Genomic DNA, 19,929 nt, shown 5'->3' with positions numbered 1-19,929 from the left:
TTATCATAATTTAATCTATTTTATATTGGTAGACACTTGTGTGTCTTCTGGTATTTTTGCTATTATGACATTTAACATTCTTGAAATATCTTTTGGTAGACTTAGCGTTCATTTCTGTGGGGAATCTAATAGTGTAATAGCTGGGTCATAAGTAGGCATATATTCTCTAATATGTGTGTATATACATATTTGTAGATACTGCCAAATATCTATATACCTTCACATACCTTTCCAAAGTGGTTGTGCCAGTTTACACCTCTATCAACAAAGTAAAGGATTTCAGCTGCTCTTCTCCGTCTTCTTAAATTTTGTAATATTAATAGGTGAGTAGTGGTAACTAAGTGTGATTTTGATTTGTGTTTCTCTGATGAACGTTCAGGTTAGCCATTTGATGGCCATTTGAATATCCTCTATGTCGAACTGCCTCTTCAGCTCTTAACCATTTTACTAAAATCAATTTGTTCTTTTTTCTGTTTATTTATAGGTACTTGCATATCCTGAAAATGAGGCCCTTGTAGGATATATGTATTGATACATGTTACAGGTATTTTCCCCCAGGTTATCAATTGCCTTTTCACTCTAATAATGAAATCTTTTTGAAGAACATATGCTCTTCATTTGAATGAAATCAGTTTATTAGTCTTTTATTTGTAGTTGATGGCTCATTCTGTTTAAAACTTTTCCCTGCCATTGCAGACAAAGTGCAATGTTTGGATGTTTTTGTCCTCTTCAAAATTCATGTTGAAACTTAATCCCTAATGTAACAGTTTGGGGAGGTGGGACCTAATTGGAGGTATTTAAATTATCAGGGCCCAGACCTCATGAACAGATTAATGACACTATATAAAGGGCTTTTGGGGCACACCCATAATCCCAGCGGCTGGAGAGGCTGAGGCAGTAGGATCACAAGTTCAAAGCCTCAGCTAAAACAAGGTGCTAAACAACTCATCAAGACCCTGTCTCTAAATAAAAACCAAAACAGGGCTAGGGATGTGGCTCAGTGGCAGAGTACCCTTGAGTTCAATCTCCGGTACTAAAAAAAAAAAAAAAAGAAAGGGCTTGCTGTACTGGATTTTCATTCTCTCTTTTGCTCTTCTGCCCTATGAGGACACAGCATTTGTCTCCACCTGCCCTTCTGCCTTCCCCTGTAGCAGGAAGGCCCTCACCAGAAACAGGATGCCAGTGCCTTGATCTTGAACTTCCCATCCTCCAGAACTGTAAGGAAGTAAATATCTGTTCTTTATAAAATACTCAGTCTCAGGTACTCTGTTATACCAGCACAAAATAGACCAAAAATAAGGGTATTCTATTTTCCTCCTAGAAACATTATTGTTTTACCTTTCCTAAAATTTAGGACTGTAATCCATCTCAAATTAAGTTTTTTGTTTGTTTTTATGTAGAGGTCAAGATATATTTTTTCTCATAAGTTGTTGCTGACACTGTTTATTGATTTTCAGTGCTGCCTCTTTAACAGATCATGTGACCTATGTGTGTGGGTATATTTCTATATTCTACTTTGTTTTATTCCTATATGTACATAATCTTTATAAGATTAAGTATTGAAATTTTATGATATAAATTGTAAACTGTAATTTTTTTATATTATGCTTACATCTTTTTAAATACCTTTATTTTATTTATTTTTATGTGATGCTGAGGATTGAACCCAGGGCTTTGCACGTGCTAAGCGAGTGCTCTACCGCTGAGCCACAGCCCCAACCCCTAAACTGTAATCTTTTTGATTTTTTTTTTTTTTTTTAGTTGTACATGGACACAACACCTTTATTTCATTTATTTAAATCTACGTGGTGCTGAGGATCTAACCCAGTGCTCACACGTACCAGGTGAGCACTCTGCCACTGAGCCACAACCCCAGCCCCATGTATTCTTTTTTTTTTTTTCATTGTAGATGGACACAATACCTTTTATTTATTTTTACGTGGTGCTAAGGATCGAATCTTGTGCCTCACAAGTGCTAGGCAAGGGCTCTACTACTAAGCTACAACCCCAGCCCTCAACTGTATTCTTTTATTTTTTTTCCTCTTAATTTAAAAAAATTTTTTTAGCTGTAGATGGACACAATACCTTTATTTTATTTGTTTATTTTTATGTGGTGCCAGGGATCGAACCCAGTGCCTCACGCATGGTAGGCAAGCAGTCTACCACTGAGCCACTGCCCCATCCCCTAAACTATATTCCTTAGCAACCTTAACATGGCAACTCTTGGTCCTGGGCATTTCCATATGTATTTCAAGAACCAATTGGTTGATTTACCCAAATAAAACTGAATTTCCCTGGATTTTCCTTGAGTCTATAAATATAGGGTGAATTAACAAATACCAGACATATAAAAAACTGCTATAACTCAACAATTAAAAAATAAATAATGGGCAAAAGATTCAAATAGCCATTTTTCCAGACAGAAAAATGACTGATAAGGGGCTTGGGATATGGCTCAAGCGGTAGCGCGCTTGCCTGGCATGCGTGCAGCCCGGGTTTGATCCTCAGCACCACATACAAACAAAGATGTTGTGTCTGCCAAAAACTAAAATAAATAAATATTTTAAAAAATTTAAAAAAAAAAAAGAAAAATGACTGATAAGCCTATGAAAATATGATCAATTATATTAGTCAATAGACAAATGTGATATTACTTCATATCTACTAGAATGGCTAGAATCAAAAAGACAAATAATAACAAGTATGTTGAAGATATGAAGAAATTAGAACCCTCATACATTGCTGGTAGAATTTAAAATGGTATAATCACTATAGAAAACAGTTTGGCTGTCTTCAAAAAGCTAAGCATGGAGTTACCACATGAGTTAACAATTCTACTCCTAGGTATGCAAAAGAATTGAAAACTTGTGTTCACATAGGAAATTCTATAGAGATAGATGATTAATAATTGCTTGGGTGTGGAGGGTGTGAGATAAGAATTGGGAAAGATTGCTAATGGGTTCAGAGTTTCTTTTTTAGGTGATTAAAATGTTCTAAAATTAGATTATAGGAATGTTTGCACACCTGTGAATATTTTAAAAATTAGTGATTATTTTAAATGGGAGCATTTTACATTAATTATATTTCAGTAAAACTTTTTTGACAGGGTAAAAAGCCTTTCCACTAAAATTTACATAACATTAGTGAGAGTAACTTAATAAAGACCTAAAAAAATGCAGAGACATGGGGCTGGGGTTGTGGCTCAGTGGTAGAGTGCTTGCCTCACATGGGTGAGGCACTGGATTCAATCCTCAGTACCACATAAAAATACATAAATAAAATAAAGGTATTGTGGCCATCTACAGCTAAAAATTTTTTTTAAAAAAAAGAAAGTAGAAGCAATGCAGGGACGTGCACGTGTTTGTAAATTGGAAAACTTGGTATTTGCTAAGATGTCCTTTATATTTTCATATGAATTTTAGGATCAATTCATCTATCTCTGCCAGAAAGCTAGCTTGAATTTTCATTGGGATGATGTTCAATCTGCAGATCAATTTTGGGAGAATCACTATCTTTTTTTATTTAATATTTTCTTAGTTGTCAGTGAACTTTATTTATTTTTATGTAGTGCTGAGAATCGAACCCAGTGCCTCACACATGCTAGGCAAGTGCTCTACCACTGAGCCACAACTCCAACCCATAGAATCACTATCCTGAGTCTGTTTTCTGTTGGTATAAGAGAATAACATTAGGTCTTAAGGCCTGAGCCCTCATGAGTGCAATTAGCACCCTTACCAAAGAAACCCAAGAGAAACCCTTCACGCCTCCACTACTCTAGGACACACCAAGAAGGCATCACCTGTGAGGAAGCAGGCCTTCATCAGACATGAATCTGCCAACACCTTGATTTTGGACCTTCCAGTCTCCAGAACTGTGAGAAATGAATTACTGTTGTTGATACCCCAAAGAGTTTGTGGTATTTTGTTATAGTAGTTCAAACAGACTAAGACAATGCCCTTTATTAGGTTGAGGACCTTTTTCTCCATTCCAACTTTGTTGAGTATTTTTATCATGAAGAGGATGTTGGATATTGTTAAATGTGTTTTCTGTGTCTTTGAGTTAATCAAGTTGATTTTCTCTTTATTCTGTTCATGTGGTGTATTACATTGATTTTTGCATGTTAATCCAAATTTGCATTCTTGGGTCTCCACTTATTATTCATCGTATATAGTCTGTTTTGTGTTGCTATAAGAAATACTAGAGGCTGGGGACTTTTTTATAAAGAGGTTTATCTAAGTTTGGTAAATCTGGTGGCTGGATTGTCTAAACAGTATGGTGCTGGCATCCTGGCAAGGGCCTTCTGGCTGTCTCATACAGTGGTGGAGAAACAGCAAGAAATGGAAGGAAGTGATGACACTATGAGGTAGGAAACTAGAGGGATTCAGGGATCAGGCTTGCTGTTTTTAAAACAATGTATTTTCCTCTTGGGTCCTTTGAGAACTACATTAATCTCTTCTGACTTTAGCACCCCCAGTGACCTAACCACCTTCCACAGGTCCTAGCTCTCCCGACTCAACACCACCGCACTAGGGACCAAGCTTCCCAGCACATGAAAATGAGACAAACTATGTCCAAATCATAACACATAGTATATAAACTTTATTTGTTGTTTGATTCGGTTTTGTGAGGATTTTGTGCCTCTTATTTTTTGTATTTTTCTTGCTATAAGTACTTTTATTTTAAATTTTTACTCTTTTCCTTTCATTTATCAGAGATTGAACCCAGGGGTACTTAAACACTAAGCCACATCCCCAGCTCTTTTTATGTTTTTATTTAGAGACAGGGTCTTGCTTAAGTTGTTTAGGGTCTCAGTAAGTTGCTGAAGGCTGGCTTTGATCTTCAATCCTCCTGCCTCAGCCTCCCAAGATGCTGGGGGATTACAGGCATGCACCACTACACTCAGCTTAAATTTTACTTTTTAATTATTTGCAATTGACACATAGAAATGTAATTTATGTTTTATATTTGCATCCAGTGATCATGCTAAATTTATTCAAATAATTTTAGAATTCTTTTGGTTTTTCTGCATATACAAACCATGTCATCTGCAAATATTTCTATACATCATCTTTTTCAACCTGTACATTTTTTCTTTCTCCTATCCTACTGCACTGGTTTGGGCCTCCAGTATAATCTCAAGTATAAGTAGTTATAGAAGATACCCTTGTTTCATTCCCTTGAGTAACCCATCAAGTATGTTACCTGAAGGTTATTTTAAAATGCTCTTTATTAGGTTGAGTCAATTTCCTTCTACACTACTTTTATTGAGAGTTTTTATGATGATAAATACTTGATTTTTCAAATGTACTGCTGTCAAGTACGACATGATCATACTTTCCTCCTTTATTTTGTTAAAGTGGTAAATTACATTGGTTTTTGAATGTTAAACAATTTTACATTCCTGGAGTAAACTCCACTTAGTCAGCACTTATTTTATTACTTGCTGAATTTGGTTAGCTCTATTGTTTAAGATTTTACAACTATGAGAGATATTAGCCTGAAATGTCCAAGGTTAGTTTAAAGACATTTTTGGCATCATAAAGTTGGTTTTTCTGTTTGTAAAAATTTGTATTTGGTATTTTTAATTCCCTCAAACATTTGGAAGAATTAATGAATGAAAATATGTAGGCCTGCTTGAATCATAGAGGTTAATTTTTTTTGTAGTAAAATGATATGCTGTGTGTGTGTGTGTGTTGCTAGAGATCAAACCTAAGGATCTTGCACATGCTGGGTAAGTGCTCTGCCACTGGGCCTCATCTCCAGCCCTGGTCGTCTGTTTTTATGCCTATCTTACTTTCCTGTAGTCACATTCTTTATGTGTATGTTGGAGGGGAAGGAACAGGCAGCCTGGAGATTTAACCCAGAGGCACTTTACTACTGAGCTACATCCTCAGCACTTTTTATTTTTTCATTTGAGACAGGGTGTCACTATGTTGTTTATGACCTATCTGAGTTACTGAAGCTGGCCTTGAACTTGTCACCCTCCTGTCTCAGCCTCCCAAGCTGTGGGGATTACCCATGTGAGCCACTCTGCTAGCTCGCAATCACCTTCTGCCCAGAGAGGTGAGAAATGAACTCACCTTTCTATGCTTCCTTAATAACAAAGTTGTACTAAGTAACATTGTCACTGATCATCCTTCCAGAAGTTGTTTTAAACCTTGCTTCTATCCAGTGATCTCTACCCTCAGTTTAAGTAATATGGATTTAAAAATAATACTAAAGTTTGTTCTCATTCATACATATAAGTAAATAAATTTTCAATTAATTTCCTATAAGAGATTAAAGAGACATATCTTAGTCCATTTGTGCTCCTTTAACAGAATACCACGGACTGGATAATTTGTCAAGAATAGAAACTTACTGGCTAACTGTTCAAGAGTCCGGGAAGTCCAATATCAAGACGCTGGCAGGTTTGGTAATTCTGATTCCAAGATAGAGCCTGTATTATGTACTGAGATGGTCTCAGATAAAAAAGAGACAAAAAATGGGTGGGGGGGGCTAAATTCACTCTTTTATGAAAGCATTAATCCTACCTGTGAGGGCAGAGCCTTCAAGGCCTAATCATCTCTCAAATGTCTGATATTAATACTGTTAAAATGGCAATTAAATTTGAATTTGAGTTTTAGTGGGGACATTCAAATGGTAACAAGAAAGAAGGCCTGGCAGAAGTTAAAATGATTTTCTAGAACTAGTTTATTTGAATCTCTGCAGAATTTTGTGGTAGGAAGATAGAGTTATGATGGGAATGGGTCTTTCCCCAATATAATTATTGCTCACTTTCCAGACAGATCGCAGCCCACTATTTCCTCTACAACCTGTAGCCCAATATCAGAGCCACCAATGCCCTCTGCTTCCATCTAAAAACTGCAAAAATATTGGCTCAAAGAGAAAAGCACACTATTTTTAGAGTGGAAATCTGAATCCCTTCAGCTGCAGGGCAGAGCAGAAGGCTAGCTGGGGCACAAAGCCAGGAAACTAGACTGACTGGTCTGTCCCAGAGGAAGCTTACATCACATTCATTTAGAAGTTGCTTTGCTTTGCTTTTCCAACCTGTACTGTCCCCATGGTTTCATTTTCATTTTTTCCAGCTATGTTCATATACCATGAAATTACTGTGAAATTTATGTGACATTTAAAAAAGTAAATTATTAGTAATAGTCTGCAAATGAATATATGATTTTAATACTTGAACTGTGGATTTTAATACTTGAATTGTTAATGTAAGTGTATTTATAGAAATTTTATATACAGAAGCTGGCACTACAGATTTTGGAAAATCAATTTATTATGAATATCTATAAACATTTTCAGTAATGTTATCAGAATATTATAAAGTTAACATAATGTTCAGATAATTTGTTATCATATGGGAAATACAATAGATTCTTCACATTATTTGAAAAAACAATTTAATATGGCTTAAGTACAGTAATATAAAAGAAAATTATTAAACTTGTAAGAGAACAGAGTATCTTTACAACCTTATACTAGGGAAGAGTTTTTAAAGGAATGATAAATGATATTTAAAGGAATGATAAATATTCTTATTGGTCAAAAAGACACCATAAAGAAGGTAAAAACCAAGTCATGAACTAGAATACCACTATAAAACTACAAGCCAAAGGTACGTATCCAGAAGATTTAGCAGAGTCCAAAAGTAAATCCTACTTGTAGGAATTATACTCTAGAGTTATCCTAACACATATACACCTTTTTTTTAAAATATTTTCTTAGTTGTCAATGGACCTTTATTTTATTTTATTTATTTATATGCATTTCTGAGAATCAATTCCAGTTCCTCACACATGCTAGGGCAAGTGCTCTGCCACTGAAGCACAACCCCAGCCCATACATATTCACTTTTAAAGGCACACAGAACTCTTCATAGCAGCACCATTAGTATGGGGAGTGGGGAGGGTGTGTCTGTCAAGAGTAGAATATTAAATAAAAATTGGCACACAGTAGAATACCACCCAGCAGCAAGAAAATGAACTAAAAAAATACCCAAAACATAATCTTGGGTTTAAAAAAGTGATAGACTGGGTTCAGTCGTGTACAACTGTAATCCCAGTGACTTAACAGCCAAGGCAGGAGGATCACAAGTTCAAGGCCAGCCTTAGCAACTTAGGAAGGCCCTGTCTCAAAATTTAAAAAAAAAAAAAAAAGTGCTGGGCACAGTGATCCATGCCTATGATCCCAGCAGCTCAGGTGGCTGAGGTAGGAGGATCGCAAGTCCAAAGCCAGCCTCAGCAACATAGCAAGGCCCTAAGCAAGTGAGCAAGACCCTGTCTCAAAATAAAATATAAAAAGGGCTGGGGATGTGGCTCAGTGGTTCAATGACCCTAAGTTCAATCCCAGGTACCAAAAATAAAAAGGGTTAGGTGTACAGCTCAGTGGTGAAGTGGCCTTGGGTTCAATCCCCAGTACCAAAAAAATGAAATAAAACAGAAGAGACAGAATACACAGAATGTCATTTCACAAAATTTCAAACACATGCAAATGTAAACTATTTGGAGAGCTATGGGAAGGTAAGTATAAAGAGAGAATCAGAATGTGTAACACTAAGTTCAAATTATAGTTATCTTTGTGGAAAAAAGAATAGGACTGATTGGGAAAGAACATATAACAGCTTCAATGGAATTGAATTTCTTAACCTGGTTATCAACCAGGTACAGATCTGTACAGTATAATAATTTTATCCACTAAACTCCACTTACGTTTATATGTATATTTGTGTGTAGAATTTTAAGGTAGTGTGTCCAAAATGAAATGGGGAGAAAATAATGTCAGAGCTGAAGAATTATTTTAGTGAGTTCAAGCCAAAAAATACGGTTAAAACACAAGAGTTACAAGAGTACGGAAGAATAAGAAACCCAGAGATACATGTAAAAGAACTTGATGAAGATAAAACTAGAAAATAATTAAACAGAAAATTTAAAAGCACAAATAGGACACACAACCAGTTATAAATAAGTGACCATTCTTGTCATAGAAAATACTAAAAGTAAAACTTGTGTTTACAGAGTAAGTAAAGCACACATATTTATTTCTCATCACACTACAAAAGGCAAAAAAAAAAAAACAGCAATAAGAACAAAAGCAAATGAGAGATACTACAATGATTTTGAAAATTTGAGGAATTCTGATACCAGAAGGCACATGAATGACACAGGAGAGGCAATTCACTGTGTAAAACCCAAGTTCCAGCTGGGCATGATGGCACACACCTGTAATTCCAGCAACTCAGGAGCCTGAGACAGGAGGATCCCAATTTCAAAGCTAGCCTCATCAAGGCCCTCAGGAACTGAGACCCAGTCTCAAAACTAAAAAAAAAAAAAAAAAAATGGAATGGGGTGTGGCTGAGTGGTAAAGCACTCCTGAGTTAAAACCCCAGTACCAAAAAACAAACAAACCCAAGGCCCAGAATCCACAGAAAGGGCAGTTGGTGACATGTGCCTCTGGTTGAAAGTATATACGTGAACTTGTACTCCAGCCTTTCCCACTTTATTTTGCCTCCTTGTTTTGATCTCTGGATAAACTGATCTTAACAGGATATGGCGGATACCCAAAGAAGGGCCAATTAAGGCACAGTTAGACAACAAACCACACTCAGAAGCCTTCTGGGGCTTCTTTTCCCAGATACCAGCAACTCAAAACTTAGCCCACACAGGTGGAAGTCCTCTCAAGAAAAATTAAATGGCAAAGGGATTTGACCTTAGTGGATCTTGCAAAGAAAAGGCTAGAGCAGGACTCTTGTCAATTGACAAGCACTAACCAATGATTAGAAGGAAAGACTACCTTGTATTTGAGAAAAATTCCAATATGAAAGGAACAGAGTAAGTCAAATAGGGACATGGAATTTGGTCATAAGAGAGTATACATGGAGCCATGAGAACTCCAAATAAATAATAATGAATGTAATTACAAATCAGTAATTACAAATCAGTAATTCATATGGTTATGAATCAGACAGTAAACATACTACATAATATTTTAAAATACATAATTATATAAGGAAAAATACTGTATCCAAACAGAACAGATTGCTATGAAGATGGAAAAAATAAAAACCAGGAAAGAGTTCTAGGAAATTAACAATATAAATAATTTAAAATTTAAATACTATTGGAAGATAAAGTTAACAAAATTTCAAAAAAAAAATTCTTGAGTTAAATAAAGAGATAAAAGAGAAAATAGGAGAGGAGCTGGGGTTGTGGCTCAGTGGCAGAGTGTCGTCTGGCATGCATGAGGCACTAGGTTCAATCCTCAGCACCACATTAAAAAAAAAAAAAATAATAATGTGTCCGCCTAAAACTAAATATACATAAATAAATAAATATTTTTTAAAAAGAGAGAAGATAGGAGAAAAACATTTAGAGGCTCAACCCACGAAAAATTTCTATCAAATAATATACATTTCAGGAAGAAGGAGGAAGGAAAATTTAACAGCTCATAAATACAATAGTTTCTAGACTAAAAGTGCTTGCCTGGTATCCACATAAAAAACTTGAAAAAGATCCACACCCAGACACAAAATTATGAAATTTCAGTACACTGGGAATATAATTTAACATTTCCAGGAGGTTTGGGAACACAAGATTCACACAAATAGGGAACAGATGACAAGAGTCTTTTTATAAACATCAGCCACAAGATTATGAAGTAATACCTTTAAATTCTGATTTGTAGAATTCTCACTCCAACAAAAACTATCAAACAAAAACAATGAAGATATTTTCAGACAACTTTCAACTTAAAATATTTACATCAAAAGCCTGCATTTTAGGAGAGCTGTAGTAGAGAGGCAGTCAGTAGTAATGAGAAGTATGTAAAATTAGCAACAGTTAGGACACAGAAATCCAAATCAAGAAAAGGGACAAATGAAGCCTTAAAGCAATTCTACAATCCAGATAGGCTATGATAAGGACTGTGAAAGAGATTCTGCAAGAACAAAAAAGTTATGGGATAAGATTTGAGCTTTCAGAAAAATTATCGCTGAGTCTTACATTTTTGTTGTAATACCTGGAAAGGGACAGTAAGAGGAACACACACACACACACACACAAAACCCACCATATACATACAAGCCAATTAAATCCAGGTTAAGCGAAAAATTGTGAGAATATAATTGGCTCTAAGGCCAAAAAAAAAAATATGTGATCAGTTTATAAACATCAACTATTGCTTTAACCAATAACTGTAATATGGCTGTATTTCAAAGTGGGTCTGGGAAAGAGAAGGTTCAAATTTCTTGTTTTAAATGAAGTCTTAAGTTTTCTCATCATTAAACATGACGTCTTTTATTTTAACCACTAAAATGACTTAACTAAAGAGTTAAGATTTCTTATTATCTACGAGTGACTTAGGAACTTGTCGGATTCATCTAAGATTTCATATTCAAGGAAGAAACAGTGAAACACTTATTTCTACAGAATCCTGCTTATTTCAACATTTTGGTATCCTAACACCTTGACAATAATGACAGACCTTACTTCCTCCTTTCCAATTTTGCTTCAAATTATTTTATTTCTCTTAACTGCCAGAGTCCTGAAGGCAACCTAACCAACATGGAGTTCATCAGAACGCCACACCCAGCTTCTTATAGTTACACAGTAATTCACGAGCACAGTGCCCCTGGAAAACAACCAGAAGTGCAGGCTATCAAAACCATCCCCAGGCATTCACAGATAAATATAGCCTCAGGCATGCGTCAAACCAAGCCATAACCGCAGACTCTACATCTGCGTCAGAATTGAGCTTAACTGCGCAACATTCTCTGCGCAGTCATTGCAGTGCATCATTCAAACAATCATACGCAAGAACAGCCCCACGCACAGGGGGGGAAACAAAAAAAAGCAACGCAGTCCAGTCTTTACGCATTCGGTTTAGTACACTATTTAACATCCTGTCTCACTAAATAATCTTGGCACCCCACAACGCTGGGGTGGGCCTCACCACCAGGATTGAGGCAGAGAACCCTCAGTCCCTGGGGAGGCGTGGGAGGCGCGGGAAGGGCGAGCATTCGCTTTTGCGCGTGTGCGTCCACGTTGCACCAACATTCCCGGCAGCCTCTGCGGCACGGCCCTGGAGAACTGGATGCGGAGCCTATGACTGAAGAATACCCTTGGTCTACGACTTTTCTCGGCCTTGAACTACATTTCCCAGAGGCTTCGGGCCCCTATTATATTCTGCAGCATCAGTCACGAGTTGATCTTGCAGGTCTGAGTCAGCCTGCCTGCCTCTTCGGTCGTCAGCCGCCCTCTCGCTGCGCTGAGGAGGCTCTGAAAAGGCTCCGGTCTTGGACCTGAACTGAGACTCACACGTTGCGCACCTCCGGAACCGCTATCCTGGAGTCCTCCACCGTTTACGATGGTGAGCCCCGCATCTCTGCGGCCGTGGATTTTCTGAGAGGAATGAGTGCGGGCAGGGGCAGGTCGAGTCTGTTGTCTGGGAACGAGGAGGGAGGGCTCAGGGCTTGGCTTGGCTTGTGTGGATGGAGCCTGTGGCTACTTTACGTTTCTATTGGTTTCTAACGGATTGGCGCGGATTGGCGCGGGTTGGCGCGGGATGGCGCAGGGTTGAACTCCTGTGGCAGTAATTTGATGCAAGGGCCCTTTTGTGGCGCAGCTCATATCCAAATGCGAGATTGATTCCTATCCTCTGCTCTGAAATCAGCTGCAGAAAAAATTCCTAAGGGGAAAGTTGAAAGTGGAACCCCAGAATGAAGGTCCTCAACGAAACGTTGGGGCTTGGACTCAGGGCGGGCGGCTGGGGCTGGAAGGGCACGTAGGGACATTCCATGGAAAAGGTTAAGGGCGGTTTTCAGCATGGCTAACCTCTGGAAAAGCAAACAGGCTAGTGTTCCTCTGCGCATGCGTGTGGGAGTCGTGACGGGATGGCGGCAGAGACTGGGTTCAAAAAAGGTCAGATAGCTCACGCATCCATTTTTTCCCCACCCGCTGGGCCTGCCATTTTCAAAAGAAGGCTGGTGAGGAGCAGAGGAGAATCATTGCTGCGTATCTGAAAATTAAATTCAAGGTGAGGTTTTGGTTACTTTTTGTTCCATTAAATCGCATTTTGTTTTTCAGAACATGGAAACGTCTGGAATTCTTCTGAAATGTAATATATCCCTTAATCTTAAGTTTTCCTTCCACAGTGAAATCAGACGTTGGAGGGGTAGATCCCGCTCTTTTTTGGAACCACCATGTCTTTCAGATTAATTGTGTACATATCCGTTTTGCAAATCTTTCAGTTTTTCCTGTTAACTCTGTTATTAAGCATTCATATGTTATAGAAATACAACTCTAGAAAATAATATTAGACCATTATTTTAGACGGTAATTCATTAAAGAAGAAAACATACTCTTAAATATATTCTTAATTTTCTGCACAGGCTTGAATTAGAAAGCAATGTAAGGGGAAGATATGATGAATTTTAACAGTGACAAAGACTTTGCTTTTGAGACTTTTAGATTTTAAGAATTTGGTGGTTTGGGCAGAGGTCTGTTTAAACAAAGGTAGACATCCAACCTACTCTAGCAGCAATCCATAGTGAGGTCTTTTTTTTTTTTTTTTTTCTAATCAGGCAGTACAAGTTTGTTTTAGAATACACTTATGTGTGGTATATGTAAGCAGCAGTATGGTATAATGGCTAAAAGTATGGATGGAATATCTTGGGTAACTCCTGGGCAAAAATGCTGGCTAGATAGGTGAGCCTGAGTGGTAGTTTATTCAACCTCTCTTTGCCATAGTTTCTTAACTGTGAAAATGCTAATAATAATAATCGCACCTACCTCATAGAATTATGAGGGTTAGATGAGTTAATAGTGGAAAGTCCTTCTGACTATGTCCCATACATTCTAAATCCTCAGAAAACACTACCTGTTATTCTGATGTAATGATTCTGGGTCATTCACCCTCAGCTTTCTGTACATCAAGAAAAAAAAAACAATGTGAAATTATTTTTGTTGGCACTCTTGGGTAAGAAAATGAAGCAAATGTTGAAGTCATATAGAAGAGCATTTTTTTAAACTTATGTTTCTAGAAAACAACAACCCCTTGAAATTGTATATAGATTGTTGAATATATCTGTTGTGTATATATATATATATATATATGTATAAAATTTGTTCCTAATATGGAAAATGTTAAGTTAATCAAAGTATTATACAATAGTATGCAGCTAATAAAATTTTTAAAGATACAGTCATAGGAAATGATTTGTATGTAATGTTAAACCATATTAATAATATGAACTGTTTCTCAGGAAATTGTTAAATTATGTGAGTTACATTATTCATATTGTAATTTGAAGGATTTTTTCAAGAATTATAACTAAACTGGTTGTTTAATGGAGAAAAGATAAAGCCATTTTTATTGATTTGGTACCAAACACATTAATGTTTCATTTGCATACATTCACTTGACTGTGACTGAAATTTTTGCCTACCTAAATTTTGAACATTCACAGATAATATTGATTTGAGAAGTGTCTCATTACATTAATGTGATATAGCAAAAGAATGTTCAAGAACAGTGAGATGCTTATTTCAGTTCCTTGACTTCCTGGTTATTTGCGCCCATATTGTGGACCTGTTTACTCTAATTGTCTTAATGAGCAAAAAGCATGTAGAAAGAATCACATTAATTAATTCAAAGGAGACAGAGGACTGCAAGCTAGTTGTAGGTTTTATTTTACCTCTGTGCATATGAAAAGGAAACACCAATAATCCTAATTTGATTTGAAAAGCCTTCCAAATATCTAAAACCTTTTTAGATGTTAGAGATGTCAATGCCAGGATAGCAATTAATAGAACAGCCTTTCAAAATTACTTCATGTTTTTGAGATTTCCAATTACTCTCACAAGTTAAGTGTGGTGGCACACACCTGTAATTCCAGTGACTTGGCTGAGACAGGAGGATCACAAGTTCAAGGCCAGCCTGGGCAGCTTATGAGACCCTGTCTCAAAATAAAAGGACTGCAGATGTAGCTCAGTAGTGAAGCACTCCAGGTTCAGTCCCTAGGATAAAAGAAAAAACAAATACTCTCAGATTTTAGCAATATAATCTCTGAAATCCAAGTATCTTACAAAAACTCTCTAATAAAAGCAATTCAAAAGGGATTGGGGTTGTGGCTTAGAGATATAGAGCGTTCGCCTGGCATAATAAAGATAATTGTGTCCACTTTTGACTAAAAAAATAAGTTTTATTTTTTAGTTTTCAGCGGACACAATATCTTTGTTTGTATGTAGTGCTGAGGATCGAACCGGGCCGCATACATGCCAGGCGAGAACGCTACCACTTGAGCCACATCCCCGGCCCAATAAGTATTTTTTTTTAAAGACAATTCAAATAACATAGTTTTAATAATAGGAAAAAAAAAAAAAAGAATAAGGAACTGGGGTTGTAGCTCAGTGGCAGAGCACTTGCGTTGCACATGTGAGGCCCTGGGTTCGATCCTCAGCACTATATAAAAATAAACAAAATAAAGATATCAAAAAAAAATTTTTTTAAAGAATAAGATAGTAATAGCTATAATATTCACATACCCTGTTTCAGACAGGGTAATAAGATTAACCTTTATGTTGGGCACTGTGGTACCCTGGACGAGGAGACTGAGATAGGAAGATTGCAAGCTTCATTAACTCCCTCTGTGCCATTTTATCACATCAGAAATTTTTTTTTTCCCTGATGCTTATCTTGCTATGTTGCCCAGGCTGGCCTTGAACTCCTAACCTCAAGCAATCCCCCCTGCCTTAGCCTCCTAAGTAGCTGAAACTACAAGAACTCACCACCATGCTGGGATCACATCAGAATTTTTTTTTTCCTGGTACCAGGAATTGAACTCAGGGATACTCAACCACTGAGCCACATCCCCAGCCCTATTTTGTATTTTACTTAGAGACAGGGTCTCACTGAGTTGCTTAGCGCCTTGCTTTTGCTGAGCTGGCTCTGAACTCACAATCCTTCTGTCTTAGCCTCTAAGTTATCTTTTTTCCTGAGAGAACTACATTCTCAGGTTGGGGTTGTGGCTCAGAGGTATAGCACTTGCCTAGCACATTTGAGGCCCTGGGTTTGATCCTCAGTACCACATTAAAAAAAATAATAAAACTATTGTATCCAACTAAAAAATAAATATAAAAAAAGAACTATACTTTCCAAACTTAGCTCTAAAATTCATATATTAGTATTGTTAGTCATGATTGTAAATATAGAAAATCTGAAGTACCAAAAGAACTCTTTTTTTTTTTTGAGAGGATTTTTAATATTTATTTTTTAGTTATCGGTGGACACAACATCTTTGTTTGTATGTGGTGCTGAGGATCGAACCTGGGCCGCACACATGCCAGGCGAGCGCGCTACTGCTTGAGCCACATACCCAGCCCCCCAAAAGAACTCTTAGGATTAATAAGTGGGTTTAGCAGGAGCACAGGATACAAGCTCATATATAAAGGTTATCATTTTTCTATATACCAGTAATGAACATTTAAAAGTTAAAGTTTTTAAAATGTATCATTTTCAGCCAGGTACCATGGTCCATGCTTATAATCCCAGCAGTTTGGGAGACTGAAGCAGGAGAAATGTGAGTTCAAAGCCAGCCTCAGCAACTTAGTGAGGCCCTAAGCAACTCAGCAAGACCTTATCTTTACATAAAATATATATATAAAAAAAAAAGGATGGGGCTGAGGTTGTGGCTCACAGAGTGCTTGCCTAGAAAGTATGAGGCACTGGGTTCAATTCTCAGCACATATAAATAAGTAAGAAAATAAGTAAAATAAAATCTATCAAAAAATTTTTTTAAAAAAATGTTTTTTTTTTTTTTTAAAAAAGGGCTGGGGATGTGGCTTAGTGGTTAAGTGCTCCATGTTCAATCCCTGGTACCAAAAAAAAAAAGAGTACCATTTTTAATAACTGTCTAAAAAGTGAAGTATTCAGAGATAAATCTAACAAAATTAGAAAACTACAAACACTGATGAAAGAAATAAATGTACTCATGTATTCATACATAGATTTTTGTACATGAATTAGAAAATTAATACTAATACAATATCTTCTAATTTGATCTATACATTCAGGTCAGTCCCAACCAAAATGACAACTTTTTCATAGATATCAACAAGCTGATTCTAAAATTTTATGGAAAGGAAAAAGAACCAAAATAGCTAATATAATTCTAAAAGAATTCTGGGGGCTTCACTTTACTCTATTTCAAAACAATATAAAGCCACGATAATCAAGTGCTGTAGTTTGGATCTGGTTTGTCCCTCAAGGGCCCCTGTGTTAAAGGCTTGGTCAAAGCTTGGCACTATTGGGAAATAAAAGGCCTCCCTTTTAAAAGGGAGGTTTTATGTTATTGGGACTGTGTCCTCAAAGGGGACTGCCGAATCCCCAAACGCTTCCTCCTCCTCTTTTTGCATCCTCCTCATGAGAGAGCAGCTTTGCTCTACCACATGCCCCACCACAATATGCCTCACCAGAGGCCCCCAAACAATGAGCCCAACTGACCATGGACTGAAACCTCCCAAACTGCGAGCCAAAATAAGCATTTTATAAGTCAATTATCTCAGGTATTTGTTATAACAGAAAGCTAAAACATCAACGCAGTGTAGTACACGTGAGAGAATAATTCCAGATTAAAAGAATAGGCTGGAGCCAGATGCAGTGGCACATGCCTGTAATCCCAGCAGCTGGGGAAGCTGAGCAGGAGGATCGTAAATTCTAAATCAGCCTCAGCTCAGCAAAAGCAAGATACTAAGCAACTCAGTGAGACCCTGTCTCTAAATAAAATACAAAAATAGAGCTGGGGATGTGGCTTAGTGTTTGGGTACCCCTGAGTTCAATCCCTAATCGCAGGTACCAAAAAAAAAAAAAGGTCTGGAGAGCCCAGAAATAGACTCACATGTAATTTTTAACACTGATACAAAGGTAATTCAGTGGGAAAAGGACAGTCTTTTCAACAAACAGTGCTACAATAATCGAACATCCACATGTAAAAAGAAAAAAAAAACCTTGGCATACTCTTCACCCTTTATCAAAATAATAATAGCAACAATAATTATAGACTTTAATGTAAAACATAAAACTCTGAAACTTCTAAAGACAGAAAAAATTATGTATAAATTTTATTTGTCATTGTCAGGTATTTTGTACAATATCCATTAGTTTAGATTTATCTAATATTTTCTCATGCCTAGATGCCCTGCCTGTAACAATTATTACTGGGATGCATTCATCATGATTTTCTATCTTCCTCATTCCTTCTGTATACATCAATTGGAATTCATCTGAAAGGAACTTTTGTTTGTTCCTTCTCCCCCAATTCTTGCTTTATTAAATCATTTACATTTGTATGGATTCATAAATATTTCCTTATTATATATAATCCAATACTATTTTATATATAATCCAATACTACGGCTATTTATTTTGTTGGTCAAGTTGTCCTGGCTGTGGCCATTGAGAGTTTTTTTATATTAACTTCAATGTCCTTTTGACATAAGGATGCAAAATATATCTTTAAAAAAGAATTTAAAAGGTATGATAATTAAAAGGAAAAATTTACTAGAGGGTCTCAACAGTCGATTTAAATTTGTAGAGGAAAAAAAACAATAAACCTGAGAATGAACCAATACAGCCTACACTTGAGCCTATTAAAAAAAAAAATTCTTAAGAAGTCTCAGAGAAATGTATATGTGGAATGCTATTAACTGTGTGTGTGTATACATATATATATATGTATAGTGACCATACCATAAAGAGAGGAGAGAGGAAAAAGGCTGAAAAAAATATGAATAATAGCTAAAAACATAATTTTGATGAAAAACTCATCACCTGTCAGAGAAGCAGTAAAATTAAACCTGTCTTCCTTTTTGAGTCAGGATCTTGCTGTATTGCCCAGACTGGCCTCTAACTTGCCATCCTCCTGCCTCTGGCTCCAGAGTAGCTGGGATTACACGTGTTATCCCCTCACCTGGCTAAGGAAGGCAGTGGGATGACCTGTTAAAAGTGCTAAAGAGAAAACTCAATAAGGAGTTTTTAAAGGAAAACCATCTTTCAAAACTTTTTGGAGATGGACAAAGGCTGAGTGAATTAAAGAGAAAGGCAACTAGATGATACTAGAAGCAGAGGAGAACTGAAGCTGTGATGTGAGACCATTACCCAAGGAATGAGATGGTATCTAGAAGCCAAAAAAGGTGGTGAAACAATATCACCTGGTGAGACCCATCTAAGAGCAGGTCTTACTTAAATAAATCTATATGAGAGTATATTTCTGTTATTTTAATTTGTTATTACTAGCAATAGGAAATCAGTACAAGTAGTAATTACAAGGAACACAGACAAGATATGCCTGTAAAGATAATTATGTCAGTAAATATAAAAAATACTTTTTACTCTTTTCCTTCAACTGAGGTTGTTTTTATCTGGGATGGAGGGAGCAGGTACTGGGATTGAACTCAGGGGCACTCAACCACTGAGCCACATCCCCAGCCTTTTTTTTTTTTTTTTTTTTTTTTTTTTTGAGACAGGGTCTCACTGAGTTGCTTAGTGCCTCCCTTTTGCTGAGGCTGGCTTTGAATTCCTGCCTCAGCCTCCCCAGGCACTGGATTATGGGTGTGCACCACAGTGTCCAGCTTCAACTGAGTTTTTAAAAGTATATTGCACCAAACAATTACAAAATTATATTTTGGTGCTTATAACACAAAGATATAATAACACGAACACTAGCACAAAGAGCAAAATAAAGTGGAAACAAATGATTGAAGCAAAAGTGACACAAAGAGTAGAAGAAAACTAATTAAAGTCTATATTTACAAGGGATATTAGGATATTAGCCAGACTGACCAAGAAAAACAAGCAAAGTACTAAAGACAGGAATAAAAGAGGGAACATTTCTCATCTCTAAATATCTTATAAAATAAAAAGTATAGA

The 19,929-nt window shown here is 36.7% G+C and overlaps 1 protein-coding gene across 11 annotated transcripts in view; it reads left to right on the top strand.

Annotated features, from left to right (window-relative positions):
* Positions 1 to 19,929, top strand: part of Znf540 (zinc finger protein 540) — a 46,497-nt gene that overhangs the window by 2,572 nt on the left and 23,996 nt on the right. For 2 of the 11 annotated variants that reach the window (XM_076837671.1, XM_076837672.1), the window contains exons 2-6: positions 196 to 323; positions 485 to 544; positions 5,922 to 6,410; positions 12,220 to 12,372; positions 12,985 to 13,038. The gene's annotated coding sequence lies outside the window, so the exon portion shown is untranslated. Of the gene's footprint in view, positions 1 to 195; positions 324 to 484; positions 545 to 1,109; positions 1,226 to 3,634; positions 4,364 to 5,921; positions 6,411 to 8,156; positions 13,039 to 19,929 lie in introns of those variants that run through there. The other 9 variants (XM_076837677.1, XM_076837674.1, XM_076837680.1 and 6 more) reach the window with 8 other exon arrangements.

This window comes from Callospermophilus lateralis, chromosome 18 (genome assembly GCF_048772815.1).
Source record: "Callospermophilus lateralis isolate mCalLat2 chromosome 18, mCalLat2.hap1, whole genome shotgun sequence".
NCBI classification, from domain to species: Eukaryota; Metazoa; Chordata; class Mammalia; order Rodentia; family Sciuridae; genus Callospermophilus; species Callospermophilus lateralis.
The sequence above is the reverse complement of the archived record's forward strand: the minus strand, read 5'-3'. Positions and strand labels throughout refer to the sequence as shown.